At 43.1% G+C, this 13,704-nt stretch overlaps 1 long non-coding RNA gene across 2 annotated transcripts in view; it reads left to right on the forward strand.

Annotated features, from left to right (window-relative positions):
- The first annotated feature begins 291 nt into the window (after nucleotides 1–291).
- Nucleotides 292–13,704, forward strand: part of LOC134165458 (uncharacterized) — a 48,412-nt gene continuing 34,999 nt past the window's right edge. For both annotated transcript variants that reach the window (XR_009965540.1, XR_009965539.1), the window contains exons 1-2: nucleotides 292–651; nucleotides 4,285–4,412. This is a non-coding gene — a long non-coding RNA (uncharacterized LOC134165458). The remainder of the gene's footprint in view (nucleotides 652–4,284; nucleotides 4,413–13,704) is intronic.

Raw genomic sequence — 13,704 nt, forward strand, 5'->3', positions numbered from 1 at the left:
CTCATATTCAGGAGAAAGCAGGAGTATCCAGCTGTGTCCTGCTTGCTTACTTAGATGTCTTTGGCTGGAGGCGTGATGTGTGATTCAGACCACCCACTCTAGGCTCTGGCTCCGTAGGTTGTCAAAGGGGAGAAGAAATCATGAACCCAGCACATCCCACCTGTAGAGTGCCTTGCGCATCCTGCTTCACTGACTACACAGGCGATAGGCATTTGGCTGTCCTGGGCACTACCTGGTTTTATGTGTTTGTCACTTTCTTGACCTTAAACACTTAAAACACCTGAGGTATGACAGGATGAAGTTGGAGTGCACCTTGCCATGAGCACTCCCTATTGGCGTTTGCCTTGCCATTTCTCAATTTTGTCAAGGGCAAACTCTACCTGGCCTTGAGGGACCATTTCTGGAGGTAAATCTGCCTGAGGCAAATCCAGGCAGCACTTCAACTTCCTGCACACTTTTTTGTCTTGGTTGGTTGGTTTTTCCATGTTTTGTTTTAAACTCACCTTGTTTGGTTTTTTGTTTCTCTCTTTTTTTTTTTTTTCAATTGGGAAAGGTATCAGGAGGCATGGGGAGACTGAGAAAGCACTTTGGAAGTGATCCCCACACTTTATTCTTTAGCCTGTGGAAGTAATGGGGACTTAGACCTCCATTGTAAGCATCCCTGTGCACTTGCAATTGAAGTGAGCAGCAGAGAAAACTGCTATAACAACTGTGGGCATGAAGGAAACCTGCAGTTAAAGGCAGCTTATCTGTTAGGGCTTGCCCAGCTGCTGGTTATCATCCATGTTGCATCTGGCTTTTCACAGTACATCTGTTTAGCATAAATAACAGGTTTTTTTATTGGAGTCCTATGGTACATCCAAACAATGAACAGAAGAAAAAAGAGAAACTGTAAATAAATTTTACAATGTCAGTAAGAGCATTCACACTAAGAGAAACTATTTTGAGTGAATGCCAGTTCTTAATAGATTGCTATTATTCTGGTGTTTTTACAAAGACCACAAGGAAAAAAAGAAGAAAAAGCCCAGAAACGGTTGAAAAATGGAAACACTGAGTGTCACTGCTCAATCACACCTTTTAATAATAAATACTTCTAGGATGTTCTCCTAGCAAATTGGTGCCAAGATCGTTTTTTATTTTTTCTTTGGGTGTCTATCTGAAAGCCAGTGGCATAAAAAATGACCATGAGTCAGCTGGCTGAGCTCCCTGTCCTGAGTGCTCCCTGGGCAACTGTGCTTCAACCCATATTACCAGAACTGGGTCTGAGCAAGCTTTCTGGCACTGTGAGGCTCACCTGCCCAGCCCAGCACTCAGCAGAGGTGCCCGCACCGACTCCAAACATACAGGCTCTGCCCTCAGAAGGAGGAGACCCCTGCTGCCATTGCTTACCTGATGTGCCACGCTAAGGACCAGCAACACTTCACAAGACAGCAGGTTTTGCTAAGGACTTTGCCCACAGTCTTAATTCCCGGTTATTGACACCTTGTTTGTTGTGATTTCTCAGAAATGGGATCTTACAGTCCAGTTTACCAAGAACTCTGCTCAACGATCCAAATCACCTTGGGGATAAAACTCACCCTTTCTCAAACATTATCTCCTGGCTACTCCTGGTTTACCTCCTTAGGGCCCCATGGACTTTGCAAGGAAATTTCTAAATCTCCGTCTCAGTGCAGCTGCGTGGCAAACCAAAGCTGTGGGCAGCACACTGCACAGTGAGAGCAGTCTTTTCCCACAGAGTCCCTGTTGCTGAGCATCATGGGGATAAGAGGTTCACCTTTCAGGGGTCCCAGAAAATCTTCTTCTTTTTTACCTATTTTGAAACTTTTTTAGTGATCAGTCTATTTTATCTGTGTCTGTTTTAGAGGCCCTGTGTGTTTACCTCAGTTAATTCCTGAGTGCAGGGATTCTGGGAAGCTGAAGTCTCTGTCTGGTATCTCCACACTTAGGGGAGACTTTCATTGCTAGAAAGCCCCCAGCACCGTAGGAGTGGGGTACGTAATGTGTGGCTGTCTTGGAAATCTTACATTAGAAATATGGATGCCCTATCTGGTGTTGGAAAATCAAGTGTTAGGCTGACCATGAGAGACGCTGATTGAAGGTCATGGCCCAACAGGCAGGCACAAATAGGGGTGTATTGGAAATAATGAGAGAGGAGGGGGCCCTCAAGCCACAGCATTGCCATCATTTGCCCTTCCAAGATTTGCAAGCCTTGCAGATACAATAATCACAAGGGGTATTGCTTCCTTGTTGGGCAGGATTTCCTGGGCAACACGGCTATGCTCCTGCATGGCGGTGCAGTTGGCATTAAGGTCTGGGGAGATCTGGTAACCACAGACGAGAAGTTGGGCTGTTTCCAGTGCCTATGTCACTGGTAGCTTGGGAGGACCTTGCCGTGCCATCCTCTCTCTTTCTGACATGGCGTCTGGAGTTGCACCTGGAAAGTCTGGGGTTTGTGCAGAAAAGGCGGGCTTGCCAACAGTGAGAGGGCTCATCCCCCAGGTTCATGAGGAAGCCAGCTCTCCTGGTCATGGTCTGCTGTACCCACCACAGTCTGCCAGCCAAGCAAGTGGGCCTGGGACCTGAACAAGCCCTTTTGCCTTTTTGCACACTCTAGAGGTGCTTTTAGAATAAAACAAGGCCAGAACCCAGTGAGCCAAAGGGAATTAGAGACGTTGTATGTGCTTGTATCTTGCTTTGCGGGGCAATTCTAATGAGTAATTGGTTGCTAATTATATGTGCTGCTTTGTGGTGAAACATCATGGTACTTTGATATTGACCAAGAACTGAAGGTTTCTGTTGTGCTTACTTTTGAAAAACTTTTGGCCTGCTGATCTGTATGGGGTATTTTGTGCCTGATTAATCTAATGTATTGTCTTTGGTGAGTGTTGATTTACTTGCTGAATTCAAGATTGATTTTAATGAAGCTCTTAGTGCATGCTGGTTTGGGGACACAGGGTGCCATGTTATTGGTTTGTCTAGATTGCTCACTGTTTTGTTAGACTTCAATAAGAAAACTTCTGGCATAGAGACAGCTTCCCACTTCCCTACAATTGAGTAGACAACAACAGAGCTTAAACAGACAACAAACTTTATTAAACTCACATGTACATACATAACAAGTAGAAACTTTAGAGCAAGCTAGTCTGACCCACGGGGCAATAGCAACAGAAAGTATGTTCTTCTTTAACTCCCAAACCAGGTGCAATCAGGGAAACAGCAACTACAGCTGAAGTGCCAAGCTGTACATCAAAAGGGAAAATGAAATGCAGACATCACTGAGGATATTAATATCTGCTCTGTTCTTCACCACCAGTGTTTCCCTACATCCTTTCTCTTTTCCTACATCTGGGGCAGGATGTTGCCATCATAGAAGTCTTCCTAGAAGAAGGATAGGGAAAAAGCTCAGAGTGCTGGAAAATTCCTCATGGAGCAAATTGTAACCAGGGCATAGACATAGGATGCTGCTAGACTTTCAGTGTGAAGCCAGCCATGGCTCTTCATGGTGCTACGAGTTTGCTGTGAAGTTACTGAAATCCAGAGGGCTTGCAATGGCATCACAACCATGACTACCTGTGGCGATGCAGCTGAAGCTCTGGTGTTTGTTTTTCTTTTCCCTCTTCAGCAGGATATGGCTGTGCCCCCTGGATCAGCAGCTGCATGTTTGGAAGAACATCCTGCTTGGACAGAGCAGAAGTTAACTAGGGCTTTTGGAGCTGGTAGTGGTTACGCTGGGAGTAGACCAAGGGGAATATTTACTTTCCAGTTCCAAACAGGAAACTATAAGTGGATCCAGCTTACAGGGAGTGTGGTGTGGGAGGACATACAGAGACATGAACAGGGAGAAACAAGAATGCTGGTGGAAGACTTTTCCGCCCTTGAAATGCATGGCCACAGTTAGCCCCCATTAGCAGTGAGGTAAATCACAGCTCCATACCTGGAGAGCACCTGTGAACTGCTCTTACCTTGGGAAATGGCATTTGGCCCTTCCAGGTTAGACAAGCGGGTGGTGCTGGCAGGAACGTGAGCATCAGTTCTTTCTCATTTTTCAGAGAAGACACACACTAACTTGTCATGCTCTCTTTAATTTGATTTTGTGTGACAAACAAGCCCAACTGTTTAATGTCCCGTGGACAAGAAAGAGAAAGCAATTGCTACGTTATTTGAGGGGAAAAAGCCATTTGCTTTGCTTCTGTAAGCAAAACATGAATTGACACTTCCAGGGTTCAAAGGACCACAGAATTTTCTACAGTATCAGTTTCCAGAATGCTAATGTTTCTTTTTTAGAGAGATTTAATAGCAGGATGAGACAAAAGGATACGCAGCAGGCCTGAAAGGTCCTTCCTCTCCTGAGTTGTCCCCATCAAGTCAATGGGTAAATGTCTGTGGAAGAGGACCACACTGAAGTTCTGTTGGTAGGTGAACAGCAATGCTTACCAAACAAGGCACCCTATTCAATCTGGTTTCAATGATTTAAAACTGAGTTAGAAAATGTGAATCCAGGCAGGAACTTGGCATTTAAATTGAACACTTGAGATGACTGAGCCTTTTTTTCTTAATGCAATTTAAAAAAAATTATAATCCTGAGGGATGTGAAAGGAGTTAGAGCATGGAGACGACATGAAAACAGAGTCCTTTCATATGCTGCTTGACATTTCAGTAATTCTTCAAGCAGCATTTTTGACTGTTTTAAATGCAGTTTTCTTAGCCAAGTTTGCAGCATGAGAAGACTGAAGTTTAATCTTTTCAACATACACAGTCTTGGTATAGAAATAGCTCTTTCCTATATGTTTGTGATGTCCTAGTGTACACATATGTACACCTGGCTTCAAGCCTAGATGATACTAGCATCAGAAAAGTTCCAGCTGATGCAGTAACTAAGGCATTTGGCTATGTCATGGCCTCAGGTGATCTTGAATGAAAGGGATATATATATAGAGAGAGAGAGATAAAAATGAAAGTGTAATTTACATATTGGATATTTACAAGCTATAGGATATATACATAGCATAGATAAAAAGTAAGTTCATTTAGGAGTGTTTCTAATGATAACCTGCTTCATGATTAACAAGATCAGCAAAAAATTCATGAAAATTTTCTTCTTAATAGTGCTAGGAAATAATGATTAATGTAATAAATCTGTATTAATAATAGAGATCTGACATAGGCATCAGGGGATTAACCTGGGCCTCGGAAGCTCTCTCTTCATTTCCCTGCACTCTTCGACGCTTCTTGACTGACTGCTGATAGTATCAATTCAGTATTTGGTTATCTGACTCTTGTTAAAATCAATGGTGGTAATGTTTGAGTGTGCTGCCAGCAAGTGCAGGAGTGAAAAATATTCAAGTGGCTTTTCAAAACTGTGGGCTGAGATACCTAAGAAACATTTAGCCCAGAGGAGCTGATGTTGCTGATCTTCAAGCACCTAAGTCTATGCATTCAGCAGTGGTGATGAAAAAGCCATCTTGCCACCACCCTCTTTCCCAGATACCTCTCCACTACCATCTGACCACTATAGGTGCACCAAGATCCTGTACAGCTCTCCCATGCTGCAGCTGGGGTTAACTTCACTCCCCAGTCCAAGCCGAAGTTCCTCAGTAGAAGTCTTGGTTTCACCACTCTAAATGGCTGCCATACATCTGTTATTACTGTTATCATTTGTTATTCAATTTCCCCTTGGTTACACCTCTTATTTTCCCACCTAAAAATGGTGACTTGGTAGGTTCCAAGTTTTGCTGAGAGCTTCCAGCTGCCTGGCTGTCAACACTGAGAGCCAGAAGGTGCTACTTCTTTTTCACTCATGGTCATAGCGTGGATAAACACAAAACCTTCTTGTGTTATGGGTTGAAATCATAGTTATGTTTTGTTTTACCTTCTGCACCAACTCCATAGAAGCTGTGTAGTGTATCTCCATCACTTCAGTGCGCAACGGATGGATCTAGTGCTTATGTTCTGTGTGTAAGCACTCCCTGCTGTCAGGCACAGAGTGGATGTTGAAGCAACTCCAGAATAATGTTGATAGCTCTAATATTGGTCAATGGCTCTGAGGTCATGTTCAAAACACAGAGCATGAAAAACATCTAGGGTGGGAGTGCAGATGTCTTACTCATACCCTGTGCAGCTTCTTGGGCCCAGGCATTCAACTCTGTTCCTCTGAGTCTCAGTTCATTTGCTTTCAAGGCCATCTCCCAGAGCCATCTAATTGTCCCCAGGCTCTCTGCAAGCAGCCTGTATGCCCAGGCTCTTGGGTCACAGCAGGAGGGAGCACACAAGCTCTCAGGGCCTCGAAGGGCTAGCTGTGACCACAAGGAGTGGCAAAATGCAAGAGTTTTGCTATGTGAGCAACATGCACGCACTGTACTGACTGTTCCTAGTCACCGAGGACAAAAATTTCCCCATCCTTGGCTTTCTCCTTTCCTCCGCACTGGAGTGCCCGTGTATCTCGGAACCTACAGCTTCAAGTAACACTCCCAAAGATCTCCACCAGTGAGCTGGGTGGTCAAAGCTGTTTACAAGAGTCATATTGTCTGGTTCTGCTCACATGCTTTAAGTCCAAGGCTATTCTTCTTCCTCTTATCTGATCACAGTTCCCCAGCTGTGCAGTATGTGCCACATACAAATTCAGAGAATGTAATTTGTTTTGTTGAAAAGCAACCCATGATACACTCATTGCCTCTTCCTCTTTCAATCCACACTTGCTCACAGTGCCTTCCTTGCCCCTTAATGCTCTCTGCTCCCTTGGCATGAGCATGCATCTTCATTTTTATCCCACTTTAGGTCCCACTAATAACTCTCTCACCAGTGCACCATGAACGCACTGGAGGAGAGCACAGGGGTGGTAATTCAGGGCTGTGGTGCAGCCCTGAATCCCTTTGCAGCTGCAAGGGGATGCTCAGATCATCCTGGCATGTCAGCATGCTGCTGGCAGCTGTGCACCATCTACCAAAAACAAGTAGCCCTGCTGGCATTCAGCTGTGCTGCTAGTGCTCTAACACAACAGTATCATCAAAATGGCTATTTGCAAGCTTTAGCCGCAGGCAGGTATCAGTTGTGCTGCAGTTGTTTGCCACTTGAAGCAGGATGGTGGGCTCAGAACTGCTGGTGTCCCAGCTAATCTTGCTGTGCTGTTATCAGTATCATATGTGGCTGATGGGAGCTCTTGTGAGAAGTCACCCTTGTGCAGCATGATCTAGTAACTCATAAAGTTACCATTGTATGAAGAAACGCATTTGAACTGAAGCTTCAGAAGGACTTGATAGTGAGCGGAACATCTGGCCATTAACTGTGATCAAGCCATTGAATTTACTAACTTTCTGCATCATGGAAGGATTTCTTTTGCAGTTTTTTGACATTTAGTACTAGAAAAATTACTTCCTTCTGGTGAACTTTTTAGGTGATGAAAATAGTGGGAAGCTTTTGTGAACTTTGAATCAGGTACTTAGTAAAGACAATGGTCATAGTAGTCATCTGCCCTTAAACTCAACTTCCTGACCTACTCACCTCTCTGTAAGACATACATTCCCTCATGCATGGAGGGCTGGATAGATATGGCTCAACTCTTCCCCTGTAGCATGACCCAGGCACATCCCAGCTGTTGGTAATAGGAAAACTCAGCTCATTCAGCCTCTTTGGTCATCTGCCTTAAATGCTACCCATGTGAGCCTGAAGTATCAGTGGGGTTTGTTTAGCTGGGGAACAAAAGCAGGGATTGACAAAAGTAAATTTTACCCCATTTGTAAATGCATATGCACTGGTGAGTGTGAAACTGGACTGGGGTGGATAAGCCCTTTTGTCTTTGTTTTTATCCACATGCCTTATCTTCCCCTGAATCCCACAAAGTCCTCTTTGTTGGCATGCCAACCATTGCTTCCTGACACACTTCTAGAAATCCCTGCTGAGTATATATTGTTGTCTTCCTAAGAAGGTACAAGTGCGGCACTGCAGTTAGAGTCAATGTGTACATATGCATGGCTACTCATTAACCAGGGCTATTTTAACAAAACTTTTAACTTCATCTTTGATTGCATCAGCTGAAAGGTCAAAAGAAGGTGCAGAGAAAATGAAAAGCATGTAAAAGGTGGAGTGGCTTTGTGTTGTATTAAGGGATCTTCTATGCCTTTCTTGTTATGTAAAACCCATCAGAAGGAGGGGGGAATAAACAAAAGAATTTTCTTCTCAGCATGTGCTGGGACCCAGCACAGCAAATAAATGCATTGTTAGTTGAAATCAGTGTTTTGGTTTCTCCCTTCCTTTGTGAGATGCTGTAGAGGAAGCAGATTAAAGATTGCCAGCTTTCTGGCAAAATATACTGGTGGCATCATAATGACTTCATTATGGCCTCTAAATGAGCTAACAGACTAATAATGTGCTCAGGAAAAATCCCACATTATGAACATGCAAACAGGTGTATGGTTAACCCCTTCTGTGGCACCCCTTGTTCTGAATACAGCTACTGCAGCTTAAGCCCCATTTCAGTGCACTACTAGCTGGGCAATAAAGGATTCAATTCAACAGCTGTGTGCCAACTAATTGCAGCTGTATTTTCTTCTGAGTTCATCTACAATGCAAACAACATGGCAGTTGTTTGTTTGTTTGCTTGGCTGGGCTGGCTGAGAATGCTTCTGCAAGGTGGAAATACCAGCACAATGGTGCAGAGGCTCTGCGAGGCCCTGCAGCTCAAACCTCCTTTTACTAAAAAGGCTTTCAAAGTGGTTTATATGACATACCCTTCCTTTGGGTTTCCCTTATTGCTTTACATGTTGCATAAAACATGTTCACTGGAGGAAACGAAGACTGAACAGTAGGCCAGATCCTTCTGCCCAAACTAATCCTCTTCCTGCCTTGCTGATGTCTCCTCCACCTCACCTTCGGCATCCCTGGGCTCTTATTGTTCTCATCACAAGTCCTGTAGCCCTCCTGCCCCCTCATCTCTGCCTTCACCATTTCTGCCTCTACTCGTCTCTTGCTTAAGTCTGTTCATAATTTTTAATTTCTGAATTATGTAAAGATGATCCAAAATGTCCTTGTTAGCTATATATAGCTCTTCCATGTTTTCTTTTGAGGTTTTTTTGCACATAGTAATGTGGACATTATGGTTACAGAATGAGAGCATGGAAGAACAGGATACACAGGATGTTCTGCACATGCTTGGCAAAGCCAACATTTCCAAAACATGTGGGACTTTTATTATGTGTGAAGACAAGCTATGAAACGTGTTCAGGCATCACTGATATGGCTCAGAAAACTGAGCTCTATCTGCCATTAATAATCTTGTACAAGTATCTATTGCTGTACAAGTAATCTTGTACAGTAATACTAGTCAGGACCTGTTAGTGTATGGTGGGGTGTACTCATATATTTGAAGTATCTAGGGTGTAAAACAGTCTCTTATATCTGTTGCCCAGGTCTCCCTGCATCTGTCAGAGGTCCAGAAATCCAAACAAACATAGGAAGTCCTGAAATATCCTAAAAAAGGGTGGAATTTCTAGGTGGAAGAAGAGCATGGGTTCAGAAAAACATGAGCACATTTGAACAAAGCCATCTTTAACGTAAGCCACCTTTAATATACAGGCATTTCTATCTTCTTCCATGAATATTTGAAGTTACGTATCCTGTTTTCTGACAGGTTTGTCTAACTTTGGTATGTGACAACATGCAGTATCCAATGGAAGCTCTTATGTCATTGGGATCATATATATGGCCTCTTTCTCTCCTGTATGATGTTTAATACGGAGTGCATTCATAATATGGATTATATGGTCAAGACAAAGACTCTTCTAAGGTCTCTGTCTTTTGCCTTCTATTTTCATGAACTATGTAGGAGTTTTGTATTTTGAGATGCCTGTTCACCTGACAGATGTGGCTGAACTTAGTCAATGGATACAAAAGTTATTAAACAGGACGAAATATGGACACTAACACATGGATTGTAGGACCATATGGGAATTATTTCCTTGGGAAATGGGACCAAAATCTGTTAGTCTTTTGTTCCTGCTCTTCTACCCCATGAAGTGCCACAACACCCTTTTCCCGACCTTACTCTACCCACCACCCTACCCAACAGTTTTTTATTGAGAATGTAGTCTAAGGAATATTGTGCTCACTCTGCCAACCCTCTCTGCTCAACCAATACACTGATTCTTATTCCCTATTATAAGCTCCTTGTCCACACTGCCCTGATGGAAAGATGCTTCTCTCCCTCACTGAGATTCTTGTGGTATCATGTTTGGTGATAATTCACCTCTCACCTGCCTTGTTATCAGCATCTAACGTCAGTGTTAGAACTTCAATCTGAGTTCTTTCTGTTCTCATATATAGTGCTCCTTTGCTCGGGAAGATTCCCAGGAAAACCTGCAAAGTTACTTCATTATGTGTTTTCAGATTCCCCTTCCCTGGTCTTCTGTGACAGCAGCCTGGCTGTGACAACAGTGGTACACTATGACTGCTGCTGACTGTGCCCTGCAGTATTTCCTCCTTACTTCTTGGCATCCCTAATCTACGCCCATTCATTGTCTTCAGTCACTGTCCATAACGCCTTTAGACCAGAGTTTAGCCAGAGGGTTTGCTGTTCCTAGCACAATGAGATGCTAACCTAAGGACTGAGTTTCTTAGGCAACATGGTATGACAGTAACTAATAACATCCCATGGATAACAGTAGTAACAAGTCCAGCCATTTCCCAGCAGAGGAATGGTACATCAGGATCCTTTGTGAATCAAGAACCACACCTGAAAAAGAGGGACCCATACCATGAGTTAAGCTTCTACAGCTATGCATTCAGCCCTCTTTCTGCATGTAGGGCAGTGGAAGTATCCAGGAAACTAAATGGTCAACAAACTGGTTGGAAGGACCATTGCTTAAATTGGCCTGCTGCTGGGAAAGTACAAGAGAATGGGGATGACATGTCTGAATACTAATTATTCTCCAAGGCCAAGATAACCAGGAGATGTCAGAGCAGTGCCTATCAATCTGATCCACTGAATGTCACCAACCCTTTCTTTAAGAAACAGCATCTGCTGATGTATTATTGCTGATGGCTTACACTTGCAATCAATTTAAAATTAAATTAAGAGAGGACTACTCTTGCAATTTTGATCCACTTTCCCCCTATTTCATAGAATCATAGAATGGTTTCGGTTGGAAGAGACCTTAAAGATCATCTCATTCCAAGCCCCCTGCCATGGGCAAGGACACCTTCCACTAGACCATCCAACCTGGCCTTGAACACTGTCAGGGATGGGTTAACTGTGGGGAACCTGTTCCAGTGTCTCACCACCCTCATAGTAAAGAATTTTTTCCAAATATCTGATCTAAATATCCCCTTTGTCAGCTTAAAGCCATTCCCCCTTCTCCTGTTGCTACACGCCCTTGTAAAAAGTCCCTCTCCAGCTTTTTTTTAGGCCCCCTTTAGGTACTGGAAGGCTGCTACAACCTCTGCCCTGAGCCTTCTCTTCTCCAACCTGAACAACCCTGGGTATCTCAGCCTGTCTTCACAGGAGAGGTGCTGCTGTCCCTTTATCATCTTCATGGCCCTCCTCTGGACTCTCTTGAGCAGGTCCATTTCCTTGGTTCTGTGGGTGGCATATATTAAAGACTAATTAGAAGCCTCTTGCACTCACTTTCTGAAACCTTATCACTAGTCTTTGATAAGCAGATTAAAACCACCTCCTTTGCAGAGCTAAACTGCAGAGCCCAGGAGTCTAGTTGGCATGCTTCAGAATGGACTAAACTTCTTAAATAGCAGAAGCATTGCTTCACTACTTTTATTGGTCAAAGCCATGACAACTAGCCCTCTGCAATGATAAATTCCAGGGTAGTCTGTGAGCCTGACTGATGCTGAGTTACCGTGCTCCATGCTGTCCTTGCCAAAACTGATGACTATATGCAGATGTACATGCAAGAAAAAGACATCTGGGACTCATTTATAAACAGCATATAACGAACAGTTCTTCTGTAAAACAAGCTATTGTTTATTTATAACTGTGTCATCACTTCATCTTTTTAGGGTTTCTGTAAGAAGTGGGCAGTTGCCTTCAGCAAGTACATAAGTGGCTTGGCTGTTCCATGTAAAGTGGAAAACAGAGAGAAAAGCTTTATGATTGAGGGTGAAATTTAAGGTGTGAGTGGCTATTATCCATATCTTCTACTTCTCTGAGTAGACTGAGGGGTAATAAAGTGGTTGACCTAGTATGAATGATTCTTTTGATGGTGTTCTACCTAAACATTCATTCCTTTCAATCTATTTTCTTACTTTAAAACTACTTTTTAATGTATGTAGCTTAGGAGCTATTTGTCACAAGCAGAGAACTCTGGCTACACACAGGTACCATTCATAAATAACAAAGTCACCTTGGAAGAGTGTATGGATTTTCTTTGGAGACACAAAGGAACTCTGTTTATTAAAACAGATAATGTGTATTAGAAGCAGAGAGTCATTTTCTTCTGCCACTGAAAATATTCAGGCTAGGATTTTCAGATTGATTCAGGTACTGGGCAGCCTTAAGTCACTTGGAAAATGGTGGCCTGTGTATACTGTTATTCAGGAAAATGACCTGAAGCAAGTCTGGGCTTAGGAGGCCTAAGGCCAGACTCGCAGTGATCCATACTAATTCTACTGGAGCAGCCTAAATTTATAGTGGATGGAGATATGGCTATGAAGGCTGAGGCCACAGCCATTAATTTTTTTGTTTTTCCCATTTACTGCCAGGTCTTCAAGAACCTGGTGAGCAGCTCCCGTTCTCAGTTCATGACTCCAACCTGGTTGCACTGCAGACTTAATGGACCATGTCTTCCTTCTTTTCTGACATTTTTCTCTGGAACATAGAGCCAAAAATATAGCACACAATGCACTGGCTTCCTGTCCCAATCCTATGAATGCCTTACGGAGATAAACCAGCTTTGCTCCCTGTAGTGTGTTTGCATAGGGTTTGGATGCAGTGTTCCTATACGGACAATGGATATATCACCTGGAAAAGCAGCTGTTTTGCATATGATCTCAGCTACTGAGACATTCAGTGCCAGAATTGAACAGTGTGGCACCCATAAAATCTTTCATTCATGCTAGTATAAAGCTAAGAAGCAGTTGAGTTTGCATGGTCCAACTACCTTTCTGTTTGCCTGCTCTAAAGGTAAAACTTGCCACCAGCATGGAGAACATATTCATGAGTGAAAGTTTATTGATAGGAAAACAATTGAAGGAACTGAGCACTTCCCAAAAACAATAAGTGGGCTTTAAGGAAGGTATATTTGAGGGCAAAAATTCTTGTTACTGTGCAACACCCCTTGTGAGGATACAACACCCAGCAGAAATATGCAGGAGTAAGTGGGAACAAGACTGTTCATGTAGAAGAAAACAAAATTATTCTGTAACAAGCTATACTGCAAGCCTATGTCCTTTGGAGGTGATAACAAAAACTTCCACTAATTCTGAATAAGGTTTGGATGAGGTTTGGACACTGCAGCAAGTACAAACTGAACACGACATGAAAGCCAGGTCCTAGCAGTAGGATCACCATTTTCATTCAAAAAAGTGGCTGGGAAATGATGTTCACTTTGGGGAAGGCTCTTTATTGGAGAGCTTTCATCATTACTGGACTAGTGTAGAAATGAGAACCATCATCCATACTGATAAGAATAGTACAGATTCTCAAGCACAAATACATGCTTACACTGAGACGGAAAAATGAAGTAATTCGAATTAAAACCATCT

Source organism: Pezoporus occidentalis, unplaced genomic scaffold (genome assembly GCF_034315485.1).
Source record: "Pezoporus occidentalis ecotype Australia unplaced genomic scaffold, CSIRO_AGI_Poc_V1 ctg24, whole genome shotgun sequence".
NCBI classification, from domain to species: domain Eukaryota; kingdom Metazoa; phylum Chordata; class Aves; order Psittaciformes; family Psittacidae; genus Pezoporus; species Pezoporus occidentalis.